The following is a 25456-nucleotide window of genomic DNA, read 5'->3' as shown; positions in this document are numbered from 1 at the left end:
TACGCCAGTCAGCCATCTCACACACGATGATGAGACCGAGAGGGTAGGGATGTGACAACTGTGCACTCTGTCATCCCTGCTCCTAAGTGACCAAGTGGACAGGATGCTGTTGGAGTACACCTATCCTCCTACCCCAAATCATAAGTGAGGGAGCTCAATGCTCTCATCTCCCTGAGCCAGTCCAGAGGAGGGATTCCTGTCCTGCTACCATGCTGCGTCACACTACCCATGAGTGGACCAACGAAGCACTGACAGAGCAACCAGCTGCAACACACCCTGCCTGAATAAAAACCACTAACCCATGAGTGATTGTGTGTGCAGATCCATGTAATTGGCGATGTACTCAACAATAATGGAACCGACAATCGCTCAGCATACAATCATGCGAGATGGTGCATGACACTAAGCATGAAAATCCTGACCATATCTACCTCCATAAAACATGTACCAAAAATAAATGACTCAAATAAGAAGATCTAGGCACACGTATCAGATATGGTAAATATCTAGTCTGGTATATCATAAGGCATGGTATGTCACTACCTCTATGAGCATAAATAATCAAGAGCGTAATGGATGCAAAACAGGTAATAAATAAGCATACTGAAGGAATCAAGCAAAAAAAATACCGATGTAGATATAACATAATTATTACTACTCATTAAAATCTACTATGCATATCAAATGATAATATCTAAAAGATAAGTCAAGGTACCCACCTCAAAAATGGAGATTGTATCTGAAATAGATCCCACGTCGAGACGCACGTCTCGAATCAAAATCCTATATCAATGTATATATTTTATTCAGCTAAATTCAAATGAATTTAAATAGCTAAATAAAATCCCCAAACAAGTTAGGGAAAACCCTAATCGATATAATCATCTAACCACTCTAATAATCCTCAATCCACATAATCTACAACAAAGGTCCAATTCTCTACACCTTACCTCAATCTCAAAGTCACCCCTGTTGATCCACAGCCAGGGGTGGTTATTGCCGAACAATGCTCACTGGAAGATACGGCTGCCAAAGATTCGTTGCTGACACTACCTAGATGTCACTGCAGGAACATTCATCACAATTAGACAATATCGCATAACAAACTCGAACCCCAAACCAGCAACTTACCTAAATACAAGTATCCTTCTGTCAACTCATGATTGAAGGGTTCACTGCCAGAACACGGTGACTAGAGCCATGGAGCACCTGTGAATGATGCTGGCCGACATCCAATACTGCTTGCTCTCCTACTCCAACAGCGGATTATGATGGCTGGTGAGGGGCAATGCACAAAGGAAACCTCCGACTTCTTGCTCTTGACATGGCAGTGCACGGGGATAGCATGATAGCCTTCGCTTGTAATGATGACGATGGCTAGATCAGGCAGAAGTGAAAGCTTCCAAGGTAGATGGTGGCATTAGAAAACTAGGGCATTGCGCAGCAAGGGAAAATATAGGGAACGACATCGGCAACGGAGGGGCTCTGCGGCTCTTGCGACAATTGATAGTGTCGCTGACTGGTCTCGCGTGAACGGTCGGCGACGGCCGGCGACGATCGGCGTCAGGCCGTGGTGGCCAGTAGTTATGCAGAGAGGGATCGACATCGGATGAGACTCGGGAGAAGGGAAGAGGAAGAAGAGGTGGTGTCAGGTAGAGAAAGAATTTGTCTCCTTGGCCATTGGTTTTGAAGGCGGGGGAGAGGAGGCATCGCAAGCGGCGGCAGTGTCGACACTTCGGTTGGGGAAGAGGAAGAAGAACCGGTGTCGCGCGAGAGGGGCGGAGGAGAGGGATCGGGCGAGGTTTGGGCACGGGTAAGAAATGAAGGAAAAGAAAAAGAAAAAAGAAAAGAAAAGAAATAAAGAAATTAAACATTTCCTCATTCAAACAAGGTAGCTTAAACATGCTTTCCCTTAGTCTAATAATTGATCCCCTTAAACTCGTCATACGATTTCTGAAAGATTTCCAAAAAATTTCTAAAAATTCATAAAAATTCCAATAAGATTATTTTGTCAATTAACGTTATTATTAAATTTTTATTTGTTCAATATTTTACATTCTCCCCCACTAATAAAAATTTGGTCTCTAAATTTTCATTATTTAACATCTGCAAGTACTAACAATAGATAGATAGTATAAATGCTGAATGAAAATTAACCCACACACCTCAGGTAAAAAGATGGGGGTATCGAGCTCGGATCGTATCCTCGAGCTCCCAAGTAGCCTCCTCGTCAAAATGACACTGCTATCCGACTTTAACCAACCGGATAGTCTTGTTCCGCAGCTACCGCTCTTTGTGGTCCAGAATTCGTACCGGAACCTCCTTGTAGGTAACGTTAGGCTGAATGGGAACTGATATATCTGACATAATATGTGCTAGGTTGGGTATGTATCTCCTCAGTATAGACACATGGAATACATCGTGAATGTTTTCCAGAGCCAGAGGTAGCGCCAGACGGTAAGCTACCGCTCCAATCCTCTCCAAGATCTGGAAAGGACCAATGTATCATGGTGCTAGTTTACCTCGGAGACTAAATCTCTTCACCCCTTTCGTGAGTGAGACTCTCAAAAATACATGGTCACCAGTAGAGAACTCCAGGGGTGTACGTCTCTGATCAGTATAACTCTTCTGGCGATCCTGCGCCCCTGATATCCTCCGTCTGATAGAGTGAACCAACTCTGCCTCCTGCTGAGCTCTCTGCGGTCCTAGCAGCTGGGCCTCCCCAACCTTCTCCTAGAGGGTGGGTGTCTGACAAGGCCTACCATACAATGCTTTAAACGGTGCCATCTGGATAGCTGTTGTTGTAGGTGAACTCTACTAATGGCAAATGGTCCTCCCAATTACCTCTGAAATCCATAACGCATGACCTCAGCATGTCCTCTGAAGTCTGGATGGTCCGCTATGATTGTCCATCTATCTGTGGATGGAATACTGTACTGAAACGGAGCTGTGTGCCCAAGGCTTGCTGCAGACTCTGCCAAAATCGGGACATGAACCATGGGTCTCTATCCGATATAATGCTCAAAGGGACACCATGCAACCTGATGATCTCTCGACAATACAACCCTGCCAATCGATCTAGCATATCAATCTTCCGAATCCCTAAAAAGTGTGCAGATTTGGTTAATCGGTCAACGACTACCCAAATCGTGTCATGGCCTCATCGTGTCCTAGGCAATCCCACCACAAAATCCATAGTGATGTACTCCCATTTCCACTCTGGAATCGGAATCCTCTGAAGTAATCCGACAGTTTCTGGTGCTCAGCCTTCACCTGCTGACATACTAGACATCTTGCTACAAACTCCGCGATGTCTCTTTTCATGCTGTTCCACCAATAGGAACGCCTCAAATCTCGATACATGCGTGTTCCGCCTGGGTGGATCGCAAATTGAGAGCGATGAGCCTCCTGAAGTGGCTCCTCCAAGACCGGGTGAGATTGAGGTACGCATAATCTTCCTTGGAAATAAATAATGTCCTCATCATCTCGGGTGAACTCGGTCTGCTGCCCGAAAGCTATCTGGCTGCCAATGAATTGTAAGCGATGATCACCGGCCTGGGCCTCTCAGGTCCTCGTCCTGATCGACGACTGACCAACCATGGTAACCATAATACCCTGCTCTGTCTGTCTCTACTCCTCAAGGCTCAACTTGGAGAAACCCTGAATCAAGTCTATGACCAAAACTCGGTGACATGCTAAAGTCCCTTTGGATTTTTGGCAAATTAAAGTGCATCGGCAACCACATTAGCTTTCCGCAGGTGGTAGCTAATAGTACAGTCATAATCCATCTGTAACTCCATCCATATCCTCTGTCGGAGATTGAGTTCTTTCTGTGTGAAAAGATATTATGATCAGTGAGAATCTCAAATTTAATGCCATATAGATGATGTCACCAAATCTTCAAAGCAAAGATAATGGTGGCTAGCTCCAAATCATGTATTGGGTAATACTTCTCATGCTCCTTTAACTGACGAGAAGCATATGAGAGTACCCTATCATGCTGCATCAAAATAGCACTCAAACCCTGTAGAGAAGTGTCGCTGTAGAGCATGAATCCGTCCTCTCCAAAAGGCAAAACCAAAACTGGTGGCGACACTAATCTCCACTTCATCTCCTGGAAGCTTGTCTCACAGGCTTCTGACCACATAAACTTCACGTCTTTCCTGGTCAGGCGTGTCAGCGGCATAGTAATGTGAGAGAAACCCTCGACGAACTGTCTGTAATATCCGACCAGTCTCAAGAAATTACGGATCTCTTTAACTAATTTCGGCTGCTCCTAGCTAGTAACAACCTCGATCTTCTGAGAGTCTACAGAAATACCTCGACTAGAAACCACGTGTCCCAGAAAACCGACTGAGGATAGCCAGAAAGCATATTTGCTGAACTTCGCATATAGACGATGTCGTTGAAAAGTCTCCAAGACTATGTGAAGATGCTGCGCATGTTCCTCCTTGGAATGCGAGTAGATCAATATGTCGTCGATGAAAACGATAACGAACTGATCTAAATACTCCAGAAATATGCAGTTCATCAAATCCATAAATACCACTAGAGAATTGTTAAGCCCAAATGACATTACCAAAAATTCATAATGTTCGTATCTGGTGCAGAATACTGTCTTCTGAACATCAGAATCTTTGACTCTCAGCTGATGATACCCGGATCACAGATCAATCCTAGAATACACTGATGTACCTCTTAGCTGATTAAACAAACTTTCGATCCGTGGTAAGAGGTACTTATTTTTGACAGTCACGACATTCAGTTGTCTATAATCGATGCACAACCTCAGAGTACCATCCCTTTTCTTGACGAACAATACTGGAGAACCCCACGGAGATACACTATGGGGAATAAATCCCCCGTCCAATAACTCCTGGAGTTGAACCTTTAGCTCGTCCAACTCTTTCGGTGCCATATGGTAAGGAGCTTTCGATGTCTGTGTTATCCCCGAAATTAGCTCAATAGCAAACTCCACTTGCCTTCGGGGAGGCAAACCTAGTAGCTCATCTGGAAATACATCCGGATACTCTCGAACCACTGGAACGTCTGAGAGCTAAGAACTACTAGTATCGTCAACATTAATTAACGATAAAAGAAATCCCTGACAGCCAAGTGATAATAGCTTCTAAGCCTGAATCGTAGAAATGATCAATATGTTGTCATCTCTGATGCCAGTGAAATCGCATGAGGGTTGGTTCGAAGGTCAGAATGTGACCACCCTCGTCTGGTAATCAACCGTGGCATGATATGTAGACAGCCAATCCATGCCAAGGATAATGTCAAACTCGACCATTTCCAGTACTAATAAATCAACCATAAGTATCATATTGCCAAAGTCTAACGGGCAACCTTTGACATCCTGAGTGACGTCCAATGTATCACCGGATGGTAGGGAGATGGTCAGTTGATGCAGTCTAAGGGTAGGTAGTCTACCTATGTCCCTCATAAAGACACAGGAAATAAAGGAATACGAACTACCAATATCTATCAACATATCAGCGGATACTTCATAAAGTAAAACCATACCGTGGAAAAAAGATCCGTCGGCCCGCTACGCATCCTCTCTGGTAACTGCGTGAATACGTCCAGTCTCTGGCAGTGGTGGAGGTGGTAGTGCTGCCAAAGGCTACTGCGCCTGAGTCTGAGCCTGCCACTGAGTCAGTGCCGGATACTATGCTAGAGATGGATATGAGGGCTGTGACTGATATTGGATAGGTGGTTGGGGTTGCGACTGGTATTGATGTTGGTTGTTATTCAGAATACCGTCCTAGTTCCCCTGTACAAAAATTTGTACAAGCATAGAACTATCCTAGCTACCCATGTGCTCTACTAAAGTTAAATTTGGATTACAAATGATGCTTAACATTATTAATCCAAATCATCCTTCAGAAGTTAAACTTGGATTGGAAACGATATTTAATATTTTTACTCCAAGTTTAACCGATGTGATCTTCCTAAGTTAAACCATATTACAAAAGTTATCAAATATCTATTTCAAAGGTCGACTTCTAGGTTAAACATGGCGAGAAACTAGGCCTTCTTGGGTATGGGATCATCCACCACTTCCTAGACAAAGCCTCACAAAGAAATTGGATATTTAACTTCTTACAGTAAAATAGGTTTAACTATAGAGACCTTAATAGAAATACAATATCGAAACATGAAATCGAAACAATAAAATTGATAACAAAAACGATAACTTAAAACCGTTTACCTCTTGTGTTTGGTTTTCCAAGATCTATACAAAAGGATGAACTAGTCATGATGCGGAAACTAATAACTAGTAATACCTTTTGTAGCTTATAGGCCTCTTGATCTTCTATTGTATTCCTCTCCTTCTCTTGGACGTCGTGTGGGCGGCGGTCTTCCAAGATGAAATCAACCCAAGCTTCTTCCAAAGCTTCCAAGATCCGACCACCAACTAACCTCCAAGGGATGCTAGACAAGAAAGCTTCCTTCTCTTCTTCTTCTCCTTCAATCAACCGGCCACCAAGAGATCTCCCACAATTGATGCCGTCGACCTCCAAGAGAGAAAACAAAAGGAGAGAAGAGAAAGAATAGGGCCGGCCACCAAGGAATTTGAAGAGAAGAATAGAAGATGTGTTGTGAGGTGAGGCACCCCTTCCTTCTCTTTTATAATCCTTGGTCTTGGCAAAAAAGGAAAGTTTTAAATATAATTAAAACTTCCTTATATTCCTTGCCAGTGACTAAAAAGGAAAGTTTTAAAACAAAAAATTAAAACTTCCTTTTCTTCTTGTCATGGCCGACCACCTCCTTATGCTCCAAACAAGGAAAGTTTTAAACACAAAATTAAAACTTCCTTATTTGTTTCCGGTAAGAAATTTTAATTAAAAAATTTCACTTTTTAAATCTCTTGTTAGTTATAAAAGGAAAATTTTATAAATTAGAATCTCTTTTTTAAAACATGTGGATGGTTACCAAAAAGGAAAGTTTTATCAAAAATTAAAATCTTTCTTTCAACTACAAATAAGGAAAGATATCAAACCTTTATCTTAATCCTTTGTAGAAAGCTATAAAAGGAAAGATTTAAAATTTTTAAACTCTCTTTTAAAACCATGGCTTCCACAAAAGGAAAGATTTTTAAAAATTAAAACACCCTTTTAATTTGGTGTGGCCGGCCACCTTGCTTGGGCTCCAAGCTAGGGTCAGCCACAACTTGGCTCCCATCTTGGTTTGGTTTGGTCAGCCCTAGCTTGGGCTCCAAGCTAGGCTTGGTCGTCCACCAAGATGTGTAAGAAGCTTGGCTCTAAGTGGATATAAGGCTTTATAAATAAGAGGCTACAATAGGGGACCGAGAGGAGGAATTGGTTTTGGTCTTCCGATGAGCTTGAGCTTCCCGTGTTCGCCCCGAACACCCAACTCAAATTCATCAATAATATCTCATTCCACTAAAGAGTTATTATTGCACTACCGCACCAATCCCATTTTACAATATGGGCTCCTTCTTATCATGAGTGTGTTAGTCTCCCTGTGTTTAAGATATCAAATGTCCACTAATTAAATGAGTTACTGAGAACTCACTTAATTAATATCTAGCTCCAAGAGTAGTACCACTCAACCTAATTGCCATGTCGGACTAAGTCCACCTGCAGGGTTTACATGGCAATCCTTATAAGCTCTTCAAGGGGACATTATCAACCTAGATTACTAGGACACAATTTCATTATATAATCAACAACATACCATATAAATAATATAATTTCTCAACTTATCATGCCTATTGATTTAACGAAGTAAATTGTACCCTTTGATAAATTAAAGAAATAAATATTAAGTATACGTGCTTGTTATTATATCATGATTAAGAGTACACACTTCCATAATAGCAGAGGTCTTGTTCTTTTTAATAGTCAATATTAAAAGAACAACCTCAAATGGTCCTGCTCAATACACTCAGAGTGTACTAGTGTAATTTATAGTCAAGATAAACTCATACCAAATTATACTACAACCATTCCAATGGTTTGTCTCATTCCATCTTGGTTGTAAGCAATTATTTATAATTTATAAGGAGCTGATAACATGATCTTCTGTGTATCTCCTCACACCATGTTATCTACAATATAAATTAAATGGACAACTACACTTAGCATAAATGTAGACATTTGACCAATGTGATTCTTATTTCAAAATAATTGTTTATACAAAAAGCTAGACTTTTAGTATACACTCTAACAATCTCTGTTGGGTTCTTCGGGCCGCGAAAACCGCTTTTTCGCGTCGCGGAAACCCCGAGTCACCCAAACCCGTAGATCCGTGCAAAGATTCGTAAACAAAACTTTTCGAAAAACCTTTTCTTGTACGAGTTTGTAAAAACCTTTAGATCTACACTAGATAAGGGTTATACCTTCGAAGCGTGCCTTTCGCTTATCCCGCTCGTCCAAGGAGTTGCCGGATCTCTAGACCGTCAAGCGCCGGTCCTCTAGAAGTATCCACACGGACACGTAGGTGGAGAAAAAACCTCACACAAAGGTGTGCTAGCACCTTGGTGAGATTCGGCCAAGCAAGGAGGAGAGGGAGAGGGAGAGCTTGAGAGGAAGAAGGAGGAAGAATCACCACACTTGAATGAAAATGAATTCACACCATTCACAAAGTGGCCGGCCACTTTTCTTCTCTAGTGTAACTCCCCATTAAATGCAATTAATGTGAAGTTAATAAGAAAATGACTTTGTAACTTCCATGGGGTGGCATCCATGATGATGTGGAATATCATCATTGGTCCACCTAATGCCAACTCACCAATGAGGTGGCAAAAGGTCAAGTCAAAATTGACCTTTGGTCTTCCTTCTCTAGTCAAGTCAAACTTGACTCAATCTCTACCATGGTTGATCTAATCCAACCATTTGATTCGAGCCAACTTAATATAATGAATCTAATTCATTAAATTAAATTGATTTAATAAGTCATAATCTAAATTAGACTCATTAAATACATGAATCATCTTGAGTCGAACTCAAGTTAGCCCAATTAGGATTACTCTTAATCCAATTTGATTCATCAAATGAATCTAATCCTCTTGGTTCATCATATGAACCTAATCTCCATCTAATTGTCCTAAGTGTGTGACCCTATAGGTTCTTGTAACGTTGGCAATGCCCTAAACCCATTTAGGAGCATAAGTAATGAGCGGTATCTAGCAACATATCATTACTACCCAAGTTACAAGAATGTCGAGATCCGACATCACCTTGTGACTACTAATTGTGACTCCTCACAAAATAATGACAAGTGTCCTTCTATCCTAGACATCTAGATTGATCAATATGAGGCATAGACCGTGTCATCCTCTAATCAATCTAAATCTTGAACTCTAAGTAGACTCACTCGATCAAATGAGCTCAACATCTAATGTTGACTCATTTGGGCATAGCCATGCACTTAGTGGTCTCACTCTATCAAGAATAGCGATGTCACTCCCGTCATATGGGAGGGATAGATCCCATCTACATCACTCACATCCCTCTGCATAATTCATTACATACCCAGTAATCGCCTTTATAGTCCACCCAGTTACGGGTGACGTTTGACGAAACTAAAGTACATAACTCCTTATGTAGGGATCCATGGTGACTTCAGGTCTAAGGACTAATAGTCATACTAATAGCCACATGAGAAAGTATATGACACTCATATAACGATCCATGATACTTTCTCATGGCGGGTCATTCAGTATACATTCTCTAATGCATACCCATGTGTCAGCTTGATATCTCTATATCCATGACTTGTGAGATCAAGTCATCGAGCTGACCTACATGCTAGTCTTATTGTATTAACATTGTCCCTGAATGCTAATACTCGACTAGGAATGATTTAGAGTAGTGTTCCCTATATCATCTCACTATCGATTCAACTAATCGATTGATATAGGTATGAACCTTCTACTCAAGGACGCTATTATACTTAGTCTATTTGGCACTAATATAAATAAGTATAATAACCAAACAAATGCCTTTATTAATATACAAGAATATGATATACATGAGTCCATACAATCATCAAATGATTGACTCTAGGGCTCTAACTAACAATCTCCCACTAGCACTAGAGCCAATCAGTATAGGCTCTAAGGCCTAAAGACCTAGTGTGACCATCATGCTTCCTCCGTACAAAGCCTTGGTCAAGGGATCCGCGATGTTAGCCTCATAGGTACTCTACAAATCTTCACATCTCCTCTATCGATAATCTCTCGAATGAGATGGGAGCGCCGTATACTTGGTGGTCTGGTGTGAGCGAGGTTCCTTCGTGCTATAGCTCCATTGTTGTCACAATAGAGCTCAACTGGTCACGATGCTAGGAACCACCCCAAGTTCGATAATGAACTTATGGATCCAAGCGCCTCCTTTCGCCTCGATGCGAATATACTCATTGTAGAATCACCATCGATCCCGAACTCTTCCGACAAGACCACCATTAATGCAAAATACGAACCCGATCGCGATCGGTAATCATCCCGATCGGTCTGAAAGTGGCATCAGTAACCCTTTACGGTTAGCTCATCATCGCCTCCATATATCAAGAAATATTCTTTAGTCCTTCGTAGTACTTAAGAATATTCTTGACCGCTATCCACTAGTATCTACTCGTCATGCTCAAAGCATACGAGACATCACGTCGAGTACATAGCATGACGTACATGATAGATCCTATGGCTGAGGCATAAGGGATCTGATCCATGCGGTCTCTCTCCTCTCTAGAAGAGGGATCTTGAGTCTTCAAAAGACTCGCACCATGTGACATCGGCAGAAATCCCTTCTTGGAGTTCTGCATGGCAAACTGAAGGAGTACCTTGTCAATATATATACTCTGACTTAGGCCAAACAATTTCTTAGATCTATCTCTATAGATCTATATCCCTAGAATGCGGGATGCTCACCTAAGTCCTTCATTGAGAAGCAACTTCCTAGCCAGGTCTTGACAGACTGAAGTAAAGAGATGCCCTTCTCAATGAGTAGTATGTCATCCACATACAATATGAGGAAGACAACTATGTCCCCTACAACCTTCTTGTAGACACAAGGCTCATCTTCATTTTTGATGAAACCAAACTGTTTGATCGCATCATCAAATCGAAGATTCCAGCTCCGAGAAGCTTGCTTTAGTCCATAAATGGACCTATGCAGCTTGCATACTCTGCTAGTATGCTGTGGATCTGTGTCATGTACACATCCTCGAGTAGGTTTCCATTCAGAAACGCGGTTTTGACATCCATCTGCCATATCTCATAGTCATGGTAGGCTGCAATAATAAGCATAATCCGAATGGACTTAAACATCGCCACTGGAGAAAAGGTTTCATCATAGTCAATACCATGAATCTGCTTGAAACCTTTAGCTACCAAGCGACCCTTATAGATAAGTCCATCCATGTCAGTCTTTCTCTTAAAGACCCACTTGCACCCAATGGGTTTTACCCCTTCAGGTGGATCAACCAAAGTCCATACTTGGTTGGTGTACATGGATTCTATCTCGGATCTCATGGCTTCTAGCCATTTCTCAGAATCTGGTCTCATCACAGCTTCTTGATAGGTGGTAGGCTCATCCTCTATGAGCACAATGTCATCATGGTCAGACAAGAGAAATGAGTATCTCTCAGGCTGACGACGTACCCTATCAGACCTGCGAAGAGGTATGTCTACATGAACCGGTTGTTGTTCCTCAACTCCTTGTGGAACAACATCATCCACAACACTTTGTGGTTCCAGTTCAATTTCCATCGTGGCATTAGTGCTATTGTTCGCATCTTGAACTTCTTCAAGATCGAACGCGCTCCCACTAGTCTTTCTAGAAACAAAGTCCCTTTCTAGAAAGACCCCAGTCTTTGCCACAACTACCTGGGAATGTAGAAGTAATATCCCTTAGTTTCCTTGGGATATCCGATAAAATAGCACTTGTCAGATTTGGGTCCTAATTTGTCTGAAACTTGACGTCGTACGTAAGCCTCACAACCCCAAATCCTCATGAAAGACACCTGGGCATCTCTCCCAGTCCATATCCTATATGGTGTCTTTATCATGGCCTTTGATGGAATTCGGTTGAGTATGAAAGCTGCCGTGTCTAGAGCATATCCCCATAGATATGTCGGAAGATCTGTGTGACTCATCATAGATCGTACCATATCTAATAAGGTACGATTCCTCCTTTTGGATACACCATTCCACTGTGGTGTTCCAGGAGGAGTGAGTTGAGATAAAATCCCACACTCAGCTAAGTAGTCACGAAACTCATGGCTTAAGTATTCACCACCTCGATCTGATCGAAGTACCTTAATACTCTTGCCAAGCTGGTTTTCACTTCATTCTTGAATTCTTTGAACTTTCAAAGGATTCGACTTATGTGTCATCAAGTACACATAACCGTATCTACTAAAATCATCAATTAAATGTGATGAAGTATCTATAACCGCCTCTAGCAACGAACATTGAAAGGGCCACATACATCACTATGTATGAGTCCTAACAAATCGATTGCTCTCTCGCTATGCCCACTAAAGGGGTCTTGGTCATCTTGCCTCGTAGGCATGACTCGCATATCTCATATGATTCTAAATCAAATGAGTCCAAAACCATCCTTATGGAGTGGGATAGCGCTTGTCATTTATATGACCCAAGCGACGGTGAGGTATGTTTGGTTCATGTCATTTGACTTGAACCTCTTGGTACTAATGTTATAGATAGGGCTCTCAAGGTCTAGAATATAGAGTCCGTTTATTAGTGGTGCACTACAATAGAACATATCTTTCAAATAAATGTAACAACATTTGTCTTTATTATAAAGAGTATCCTTTCTTGTCTAAACAAGAAACTAAAACTATGTTCTTAGTAAGAGCAGCACATAACAACAATCATCTAAATGTAGTACAAGCCCAGAGGGCGAGATAGAGAGTAAGTTCTTACAACAATAGCAAGAACCCGTGCTCCATTGCCTACCGTAGGTCCACCTCGCCTTTGCCAATGCTTTGCTATTTCTCAGCGACATCAAGACAAATGTGAGAAGCACATCCAAGATCTAATACCCATGATGTAGAAATAGATAGATTGACTTCTATAACATATATACCAAGTGGAAGTCTCACTTCGCTTCTTTTAAGATCCTCCAAGTATACCTTGCAGTTCCTCTTCCAGTGCCCGGTCTGACCGCAGTGGAAGCAGGTAGCATCCTTGGCGACCCCTCCTTTAGGCTTCAGTGCCTTGCCTTTGCCCTTGGTTTGGGACTTTCCCTTACCTTTGGGCTTGCCCTTGCCCTTGTGCTTCGGACCATCAAAATGGGCTTACCTTCTTAAGGTTAATCTCAGCAGTCGTAACATACTAAGTAGCTCGGGCAGTGGCTTGTCAATCTCGTTCATGTTATAGTTGAGAACGAATTGACTTTAGCTATCCGGCAAGGACTGCAAGATCAAGTCGGTGGCCAGCTCTTGGCCAAGTGGGAACCCAGTCTTTGTAGGTTCTCTATGTACCCAATCATCTTGAGTACATAAGGACCTACAGAAGCCCCGTCGACATCTTGCACTGAAACAGTGCCTTCAAGATCTCAAATCTCTCATGCCTCGCTTGTCACGATATAGTTGGCGAAGATGCTCAACCATATCAAAAGCGCCCATCAACTCATGTTGCTTCAAGCTCCGAGTTCATGGTCGCGAGCATTAGACAGACACATCTAATGCGTCGTCTTGATGCTTCTTGTAAGCATCTTTGTCGGCTCACGGGCATTGGCGGGAGGAGCCTCCGGAATGTTTACGCTCCCGGGTGAGAACTATTCTCAAGTTCTGTATACCAGGAAATTCGCTCGTTGAGCTTGTCCTTCTCAAGGACATATCGCAGGAGAAGGAATTCGTGTTCGACGTCATGGTTATCTACAACAGAAAATTTGCAGAAATAAATATCATATTCTTTAAAATCATTTAATTAGGCCTTTAATTAAATGATGCTCCCACTGAATTCTATAATTCTTGTGGGACAAGATCCACATCATACTAACCCTTGAGTTAGCTTTGGCTAATACGCCCAAGGCTTAGTATGATCGGTAGGTAACGATTACCAATTACATCTCTATGCAACTCTTGTTTATAAAATCAATATCCGCATTTATATTAAAACTCGAGTTAGCTTTGGCTAATACGCCCGAGAGTTAATATAGATGTGATTTTGACCTATCTTTCCAACTATTGGAAGAATGCCTATAGTTGACTCGATCCAACCGAGTAACTAGGAATACTCAATCTAATTGAGTTTGTATTCACCCATGCATTGATAGGCGGGACCAAGATTGTCCCTCCGTACCCTACCAAGATAATATGTATTGCTCTGCTTTGGCAGATTCAACAATACATGTGATCGAGGTAGTGATAGGTATCACGGCACGGTTAGGCATTTTAGAGTTGGTTCGATCTAGATCTAATCTAATCGAGAAGGATGCATCTTGTGCACGACTTAGATCTAATCTAATCGCAAGGGTGCATCATGTGCACGACTTAGATCTAATCTAAACGTTAAGGCACTTATTAATTAATTAATTATTAAACATGAATCAAATACATAACAATTAATTAATTAATCTATTTGTGATTTAGTCATGGCCCTACTACGATCTTCTCAAGCCAATGAGAAGATCGAATGGTCAACCTAGGGTCAACAGCTTCTCCAAGCTCCTCCCTTTGACCACCTTGTGTTGCTCGTGCCCGCCTCGGTACTCCGTCTCGTGTGGACCCTCCACCGCTCCAATTTGTACATTACAATTTGAAACTCGAGTTACATTCGAGTCTAAATCTAATTTACAACCAGAATATAAGAGAGAGGCACGACTCGCAGGTCATGAAAATAAAATAAAATTACAAGCACGCACATCACATAACGGCACGCAGGCCGTATTATGAATTACAACACATTGTCCAATCAAATTGGGTCTTTGGGCCATGACTATCACAAATTTAATATATAATCCAAAATTATATATTTTCATAATTTTCTATAATTTTAAAATTAATTTTTAAAATTTTTACGAGTAAAATTTCCCGGCGGTCCCGTTTAGCGGTTTCGGGTGCAATCACGGAACGGATCCCCTTGCGGGGCCCAGGGGCAGCGCCCCTACCCGCGATCTAACCATCGCGAGGGTTCCATTGCGATCCAACAGCGCCTAAACCCGCTGTCCCAAAAAGATTTGGGTCGAGACATTGCCGTTTCGGAAAAATCTTCCCGGCGGGTTCGTTTTTAGCGATTTCGGGTGCAATCGCGAAGCAAATTCCCTTGCGGGGTTAGGGGCTATGCCCCTACCCACGATCTAACTATCGTGAGTTGCTCCTTTGTGATCTAATGGCACCCGACCCCGCTGTCCCAAACGGATTTGGGGCAAAACGAAGCCGTTTAAAAGAAAACTTTCCGGTAGCCGAAGCCTACAAGTGCCGAGACACTTGTGCTTCGCTTCTACGGAAAAATTACTCATAAAAACTCTAAAAACTCAATTATTACAGAAAATTACAGAAGGTTTATTTTTCATAAAATATAAACGAACTCGTACAAGTCTTTGCACGTGGCTCGATACCACTGTTGGTCGCGTTTTCGCGTCGCGGAAACCCCGAGTCACCCAAACCCGTAGATCCGTGCAAAGATTCATAAACAAAACTTTTCGAAAAACCTTTTCTTGTACGAGTTTGTAAAAACCTTTAGATCTACACTAGATAAGGGTTATACCTTCTAAGCGTGCCTTTCGCTTATCCCGCTCGTCCAAGGAGTTGCCGGATCTCTAGACCGTCAAGCGCCGGTCCTCTAGAAGTATCCACACGGACACGTAGGTGGAGAAAAAACCTCACACAAAGGTGTGCTAGCACCTTGGTGAGATTCGGCCAAGCAAGGAGGAGAGGGAGAGGGAGAGCTTGAGAGGAAGAAGGAGGAAGAATCATCACACTTGAATGAAAATGAATTCACACCATTCACAAAGTGGCCGGCCACTTTTCTTCTCTAGTGTAACTCCCCATTAAATGCAATTAATGTGAAGTTAATAAGAAAATAGCTTTGTAACTTCCATGAGGTGGCATCCATGATGATGTGGAATATCATCATTGGTCCACCTAATGCCAACTCACCAATGAGGTGGCAAAAGGTCAAGTCAAAATTGACCTTTGGTCTTCCTTCTCTAGTCAAGTCAAACTTGACTCAATCTCTACCATGGTTGATCTAATCCAACCATTTGATTCGAGCCAACTTAATATAATGAATCTAATTCATTAAATTAAATTGATTTAATAAGTCATAATCTAAATTAGACTCATTAAATACATGAATCATCTTGAGTCGAACTCAAGTTAGCCCAATTAGGATTACTCTTAATCCAATTTGATTCATCAAATGAATCTAATCCTCTTGGTTCATCATATGAACCTAATCTCCATCTAATTGTCCTAAGTGTGTGACCCTATAGGTTCTTGTAACGTTGGCAATGCCCTAAACCCATTTAGGAGCATAAGTAATGAGCGGTATCTAGCAACACATCATTACTACCCAAGTTACAAGAATGTCGAGATCCGACATCACCTTGTGACTACTAATTGTGACTTCTCACAAAATAATGACAAGTGTCCTTCTATCCTAGACATCTAGATTGATCAATATGAGGCATAGACCGTGTCATCCTCTAATCAATCTAAATCTTGAACTCTAAGTAGACTCACTCGATCAAATGAGCTCATCATCTAATGTTGACTCATTTGGGCATAGCCATGCACTTAGTGGTCTCACTCTATCAAGAATAGCGATGTCACTCCCGTCATATGGGAGGGATAGATCCCATCTACATCACTCACATCCCTCTGCATAATTCATTACATACCCAGTAATCGCCTTTATAGTCCACCCAGTTACGGGTGACGTTTGACGAAACTAAAGTACATAACTCCTTATGTAGGGATCCATGGTGACTTCAGGTCTAAGGACTAATAGTCATACTAATAGCCACATGAGAAAGTATATGACACTCATATAACGATCCATGATACTTTCTCATGGCGGGTCATTCAGTATACATTCTCTAATGCATACCCATGTGTCAGCTTGATATCTCTATATCCATGACTTGTGAGATCAAGTCATCGAGCTGACCTACATGCTAGTCTTATTGTATTAACATTGTCCCTGAATGCTAATACTCGACTAGGAATGATTTAGAGTAGTGTTCCCTATATCATCTCACTATCGATTCAACTAATCGATTGATATAGGTATGAACCTTCTACTCAAGGACGCTATTATACTTAGTCTATTTGACACTAATATAAATAAGTATAATAACCAAACAAATTCCTTTATTAATATACAAGAATATGATATACATGAGTCCATACAATCATCAAATGATTGGCTCTAGGGCTCTAACTAATAATCTCCACTTATACTAAAAGACTATGCTTCCATAAACACTGCCATACATCTGATACCCACCCCTCAACATGTCGATCAAAAGCTTTCCCCGGAAGGGCCTTAGTGAAAGGATCTGCCAGGTTATCTGCTGCTGCAATCTTGTCGACTACAACTTCTCCTCGCTTTACGATGTCTCATATCAGGTGGTACTTGCGCTCAATGTGTTTACTCACCTTATGGACTCGTGGTTCCTTCGAGTTTGCTATTGCACCGCTATTATCATAATAAATTCTGATGATTTTGGGCAAACTAGGAATCACATCTAAGTCCATCAAAAAGTTCCTGAGCCATACAGCTTCTTTGGTTGCCTCAGAGGCTACCACATACTCTGCTTCCATGGTTGAGTCTGAAACACATTTTTGCTTAACACTCTTCCATGCTATGGCTCCACCTCCTAAAGTGAACACATAGCCTGATGTAGACTTACTATTATTCCTATTTGATTGGAAGTCAGAATCCATGTAATCCACAGGGCGCAAATCATCTGCTTGGTAAACCAATATATAATCTCTAGTCCTTCTCAGGTACTTTAATATATGCTTTACGGTAGTCCAATGTCCTTGTCCTGGATGACTTTGATATCTTCTAACCATACCTACGGCAAAACAGATATCCAGTCTTGTGCATAACATAGCATACATTAGGCTTCCTACAGCAGAAGCATAAAGAACTGCCTTTATTTCTTCTATCTCTTTTGATATCTTCGGAGACATCTCTTTAGATAAAGATACTCCATGCCTAAAAGGTAGAAAACCTTTCTTGGAGTCTTGCATGCTAAAACAAGCTAGGATAGTATGATATATGAAGCTTTGGATAAGCACAACATTCTTTTCTTGTGATCCCTTATTACTTTGATCCCGATAATATGTGCACATTCTCCCAAGTCCTTCATATCGAATTGCCTGGACAACCATACCCTTACTTCTGACAACACTTTGATATAGTTTCCAACTAACAAAATGTCATCTACGTATAGTACAAGAAATACCACCACGTTTTCATCACACTTCTTGTATACACAAGACTCATCCGGACTCTGAATAAATCCATAAGACTGGATTACTTCATTAAACAGGATGTTCCAAGATCTTGAAGCTTGCTTTAGTCCATAAATAGACCAATTGAGCTTACATACAAGATGCTCTTTTCCCTTTCCAATAAACCCCTCTAGTTGCTTCATATGAATATTTTCTTCAAGACTTCCAGTAAGGAAAGCTATCTTGACATCCATTTGTCAAACCTCATTGATCCTATCTGAGAAGCTTGATAAAACGGAAAGCTGGGGAGAGAACTTACTCCTGATGAAGAAGAATACCTGAGGACGCCTGAACCAAGAAAACCAAAGCGGATCCGGAAGAATGAAGTCATAGAACACCCCCTTGTGCAAAGACCCAAGCACAGAAGGAAGGATCTTGTGAAGAATACCGAGATCTGGAGCTCCGACGATTTCCTACACATAAGAGACCAACCAACACTATCGTCAGTGACCTAAGATCGGGGTGGGAATCCCTGGCTAGGCCCTCCGACGCTCAAGTTAGTGATCTCTCTTAGTGTGAAAGGAAGAAGATGAACAATAGCTAGAACTAGGGTTTGCAATAGATGACTATGTGTGTGGTGTGTGGTGAGCGAGAGCATACCTGGCCAACGAAGAGGATTCCCCTTTTTATACCACTTCATATAACCTCCGTAGTCATGAAGTGGACCCTAGTTTGTTAGAGTTTGTTATGAGATGACGTAAGATATGTACTTGCAGAAAATAACTTTTAAGGAATCTTTTTCGTACCTCAGATGTACCTTCTTTGTCGCCTAGCACCTGCAGAAGAGTCTAGAAACATTCTTCCTGCCAAACCAATCAACTTGTTATACAATCACATAAGTTATTTATGAATATTCTCGAAACATTTGTTTTCGCCCTGTCTTATATCGAGTTATATTTATCGCTCACGTCCGCTCATCCTATTTTCCTAAGGTATATACCGACCGATATTGGCTTATCCTTCTCAAAGTATATATCGGCCGATATTGGCCTATCTTTTCTTAAGCATGGTACCCCGGCCAATATCGGCCTATCTTTTTTAAGCATGGTACCCCGGCCAATATTGACCTATCTTTTCTTAAGCATGGTACCCTGACCGATATTGGCCTATATTTTCTTAAGCATGATACCTCGGCCAATATTGGCCTATATTTCCTTAAGCCTATTACCTCAACTGATATTCGCCTATATTTCCTTAAGCATGTTACCCCGGCCGAATTGACTTATACTTCCTTAAGCCTGTTACCCCGACCGATATTGGCCTATATTTCTTTAAGCATGTTACCCCAGCCGATGTTGACTTATATTTCCTTAAGCCTATTTCCTTGGCCGATATTCATACTTGCTTAATTCTACTATCTCTTTTCCCCTTTTCATCGGGGACCTACTAAACCTAACCCATATCACTAGCCTTCCCTCCAAGTCTAGTCGAAGGAGGTGTAGCCGACTGACTAGACCTAAGTCTATTTTTATTTCTTTGCCTATCTTTAATCGTGACTCTTCCATGGCCACTGCAGCAGACTCGTGACCTTCTCTATAGTAGTTCTCGTGACTTCTGATACAGCAATCCTGTGAACCCAAGTATAGTGATCCTGTGAGTCTTTTAACCCTTTAAATAGGGCTGTGATCCTCCCTTCCTTCTTCACCTGCCTTAGTTCTTTTCTACCTTATTCACCTCCCCTTACTAAGAGTATGGCCTTAGACCCCCCTTTCTGGGGGCAACTTTTGTTGGACAAGGCGAAATCTATAGATGAAGCTGCCCAAGCTTTGGATCTAGTTAACTCTCTAGCACGAGAGCTAGAGGTATTTCTGTCGATCACCCAGTTTCAAGTACAATCAGGAACAGCCTTGAGGAATAAAGTTCATCGAGGTCTAGAACTTTAAGACAAAGAAATGACTGCTTTACAAACTCAACAGGCTTAAGAAGTGTTCACGCTAACCAAGGAGGTTCACATAACTAGCATGTTGGCATCATAATGGAAGTAAGGGCCAGGTCATCTGCAGACTAAAGTGGACGCTCTGGAAGCAGAGCTCAAAATGTTCAAGCAGAAAGTGGATTGTTCCGTGGCATGTCTGAGGGGACTTGAACAGGTTTGCACCTCCTTTGTTCATGAGACCACTCTTTTTCCTACTTTCTCTCAGGCGTAAAAGAATGCACTGGCTCTTCTAAACGGGGAGGGGGGAGGGCAATTCCGTTGGATGACAGATTTTTCATCCTTCCCTCATACCAGGCAAAATATTTCCACTTCTCCGACTTGGTCGGGTTTACCTTTAGCTGGTTAAAGTTTTCTAAGAAGTTTGAGAGCTCATGTTTCAGCGGGCTTCCCTTCAAGTCTAGTCGAAGGAGGTGTTAGCGAACTGACTAGACATGAGTTTATGTTTAGTTGAGTTACATAGCTTTGGCAATATTATGTGTTCGATCAGGCTGTGCCTATTGAGTATATGCAACACTTATTTGTTTTTTATTTAACTGATGATATACTTCGATCTATACAAGGCTAAATGCCTCAAATGCAATCAATATGTTATATTCAATCAAACCCTTTTGACCTTGGATTATACTAATCTATCTATGGTAGACATGTTATCCCGACCGGTATTAGCCTGTCTATTATGGACAATGTTATCCTGACCGATATTAGTCTGTCTATTATGGACAATGTTATCCCGATCGATATTAGCCTGTCTATTATGGACAATGTTATCCCGATCGATATTAGCCTGTCTATTATAGACAATGTTATCCCGACCGATATTAGTCTGTTTATTATAGTTATATTAATTCAGACAGTGCTTCATGCATGACTGATTATTATTATTTCATATTTTTTGTCTTCGACCCGGGATCTGTCAAATCCAATCCATCCTCCTTTATTATACATAGTAAACCACACCCTTTTTCCAAAATTTCCTTGATTATGATTGGATTTTCAACGGTAAGAGAATGTTGGAGGAGCGTGACGAGGCGCCACCAACCCCTACACGATTCGATTTGTCGCGTCCATCATAAATGGCTATTTATGGTTATATGACACGTGTCTTTTTTCATCTTCTGTGTAACACCAGCGTCTGCACGCTTCTATAATCAACGGTGTTTGTTGCAAAAAGGTATTCTAATCTGACGGTCGTTATATTCATCTTCTTGTCAACTTTGTTCTTTTTTCCTTACCTTAGCGTTTCTTCTTTGCTGCAATCTTTGATCAATCCTCACGCTCACCGTCTTCCAGTGATCCTTTTTCTTAGCTATCAGTAAGTAACCTGTTGTTCTGTTAACCCTTACTTCTATCTATGACTGAAGAGACGATTGCTCCTTGGTATACTCAAATTTCATCTTCTTTCGACAAGGATGCTCGATTTGCTATTCATGAGCAATATGAAATTCCTAAGGAATATAACATCATAATTCCTAAACCAAATGAGCATCCTCACCATCCTCCTGCTAACTGTGTAACTTTCTTTAGGGATCAGTTGATAGGGGGTTTAAGGTTTCCCATTCCCCCTTTTCTAATCGATGTAAGCCAATACTTTGGCATTCCTCTTCAATAATTTGTGCCAAATGCCTTTCGTTATTTGTGTGGCGTATACATGTTGTTTCGTACATTTGGTATTCCTCCTACTCCTCAAAATGTTTTCATGTTGTTCTATCCAAAGGTAGCAGAACCAGGTGTTTTTCTTTTCCAATCTCGGACTAAGATGGTCCTTTTTGATGATATGCCTTCTTCTCTTAAAGCTTGGAAATCTCGCTTCTTCTTTATAAAGTTTTTGGGACCTATTCCTTGGTCCCATGCTTGGAAATCTTCGTTACCTCCTTTACCTGATATCAAGGAGTTTCATCTTCACCCGTCTTTTCCCCTTGATTGTGAAAATTTGCTATGTCGTCACCTTTCTATCACTAAATGGCTGTGGAGCAATCTTCTGTATCTGTTTGGTTTGAGCCCAGTTAGATATAAGATACACGACTCCTTAGGTAAAATTTTGTTTCTTCTTCTATCAATTTTTACTAACTAAAACATTTTCTTCCATTTTGTGTAGTGGCTAGTTTTTATGCTGCTTTGATTGACGAAGAACTACATCTGGAAGAGGTCGAACTTCATGCTAAAGAGCAAGAGCTTCTTGCTGCCATTAATCCACCATCTTCAATTGAAGCTTCGGTTCCTCTGGTTGAAGCTTCTAGCTCTCAAGTAGCTCCTGAAGTTCCTGAGGTTCTTCCAACAGGAACTCCTGCTGTCTCTTTGCCAATTGTTTCTTCCTTAGTGGTTGTTGCTCCTCCACCAGCCACTTCCCTTCCTGCTATCGAGCTTACATCCCCTGTAAGCTCAGGAAAAACCCTTGCTGAGATTGCCCCTAGCAAACGCCCGGGACGCAAACTCACTAGAGCTCCCCCCTCAAAAAGAAGACTCATTCTTCCTACTGAGGAATTACTCTCAGAAGGTTTTGCTTCTGCTACCCTTTCTTCTACCGAGCCTACTTTGGTTGATCTCTATCCTTCCCTTATTTTTTCCTCCTCTCCTTCTTCTGGCAGTATTACCCCTGGTAGTACTTCTTTTACTTTTCCCCTATCTCTTCTAGAATCGGGGTCTTTACCTACTTCATCCTCCTCTTATTTCGTTTTTGCTCTCCCTTCTATTCCCACTTCCTCTTTTTCTACCACTTCCTCCTCTATCCCTGTTCTTCCTATACTACTAGGAGGCTCTTTCACCACTGCTCGGGAGGAAATTCGCCCTCTCTTTGGAGAACTCACCCCTCCCGAGATAATCGATCTATTCTCTCGCAAGGAAACCAAGGTATGTTTGCTATTACTTATTTATTATTTATCCATGGCCGCGTTATGACCCATTCTTATGTTCATAGCGATGGATGGCCAATATGGGTCTAGCTCGACTAATGCATAACTTATAATATGAGAACGAGAAGCTGAAACAACAAGTTGCGGAGATGTCCTCTACTACCCTCTCAGAAGAATCTAAGAAACAATATGAAGCTCAGCTAGAAAGCCTTCAATCTTAATTTAAATCGGCTACGGACCTCAACACTGAATTATCTTCCAAATTAGAGAAATAGATTATTGAGACAGCCAAACTGAAGTCTGATTACAAGTCCACCTTGGCTAACAAACTCAAAGCTCTGCAGTTGAAGGATGATGAAATAGCATCTTTAAACACTTCCTTGAATACAGCTACAACAGAGGCCTCAACAAAAGATGCTGAACTGAGTTCTTCCCAGACAGCTTTGGTTGAGTACAAAGCTGGTGAAGATGATCGCTTTAACGGTTGGGCCACAACCCTAATCAGATATACTGAGTTCAATAGGCCTATTGTAAAATCTATTTTGGCAGCTTATACTGCGGGAGCTGAGGGAGCTGTTAAGCAGTTACAAGAGCAGGGCTTCCTATCTCGTGATCCTCCTCCTAACTTCTTGGATCGATGCAAGCTAATTACCGATAGGCCTGACGATCTGTTTCCTCAACTATCTATAGAGTAACCTTTTGACTTTAATTCTGCTTATTGTAAAGTTAACTGTGACTGGCTATGACAATTCTAATCAGCAACTGGTTTATTTGTGAAAGGTTTAATTTTTTTATGTTAATGAATTCATTTGACCAATTGGTTTGTATGCTTATTCCATGCTTTTATTATTATTATTTGTGGTTTGCTGCCCTCTTCCTAAATTTATCCCCTTTTTATAACTGGCTTCTTATCCTTATCCTTATCATATTTACCACTCTATTATTATTTCCACAAGGACCCAATTTTTACCAGTATATTATAACATTATCCATCTTGACCGATTTAATATAACATCCCCAATCTCGACCGATTTACTATAGCATCATCAATCTCGGTCGATCTACTATAGCATCATCAATCTCGATCTGTTTATTATAACATTCTTAATCTTGACTGATCTATTATAACCGACCAATTTACTGTAGCATCACCAATCTCAACCGATTTACTATAGCATCATCAATCTTGATCGGTTTATTATAACATTCTTAATCTTGACCGGTCTATTATAATCGACCGATTTACTGTAGCATCACCAATCTCGACTGATTTATTATAGCATCATCAATCTCGACCGATTTATTATAGCATCATCAATCTCGATCGATTTACTATAGCATCATCAATCTCGATCGATCTACTATAGCATCATCAAACTCGATCGATTTATTATAACATTCTTAATCTTGACCGGTCTATTATAACCGTCCGATTTACTGTAGCATCACCAATCTCGATCGATTTACTATAACACCATCAATCTCGATCGATCTACTATAGCATCATCAATCTCGATCGATTTATTATAACATTCTTAATCTTGATCGGTCTATTATAACCGGCCGATTTACCTCGTACCTCTTTGATTTTTTAAGAATCAAGTGCAGAGAGAAAAACTTGTCGCGTTTTCCAAGGATAATTGCTAAACTTACCTTCCTTTCCTTGGGATTCGGCCTTCTTTTTTGAATTTGATCCCCTTCTTTTTCATACTTAAATTATTATTGATCTTTGGTTTTCTTCTCTTTCCAGTTTTCCCCTATCTTTTTAAGGGTTTTTGGTATAGGGCACAGAAGAAAAGCAAAGGTTTAAGACACTCTCTTCTACTCCACGACTATTCCTTCTTCTTCCTTTGTTCGCCTTCCTTCTGCTATTCCGTCATGGCCACTCCTTCCCCAGTGTGGTTTCTTTCGTGTGCTTCTAGCCTTACCGAGCTAGAGGAGGTGGAGTTACAAGTGAACTATGGTTTCCCTCCTTATATAGTTCGCCCTACTTCTCAGAATGGTCTGCATCTTCCTCCTCTAGGAAGTGTATCTATCTTTTGGGATCAAGCTTTACAAGGTTTCCGATTCCCTCTTCATCCCTTTTTTGTTGATGTTAGTACCTACTTTGAGATTCCTTTTAATCAGCTTACTTCTCAATCTTTTTTTATCCTTGTGTGGTTTTGTTGGGGTATCTAAACTACTAGATTTTCCTTTGTCCCCT

The sequence above is a fragment of the Zingiber officinale genome, chromosome 4B (genome assembly GCF_018446385.1).
Source record: "Zingiber officinale cultivar Zhangliang chromosome 4B, Zo_v1.1, whole genome shotgun sequence".
NCBI lineage: Eukaryota > Viridiplantae > Streptophyta > Magnoliopsida > Zingiberales > Zingiberaceae > Zingiber > Zingiber officinale.
Note: the sequence above shows the minus strand (reverse complement) of the source record.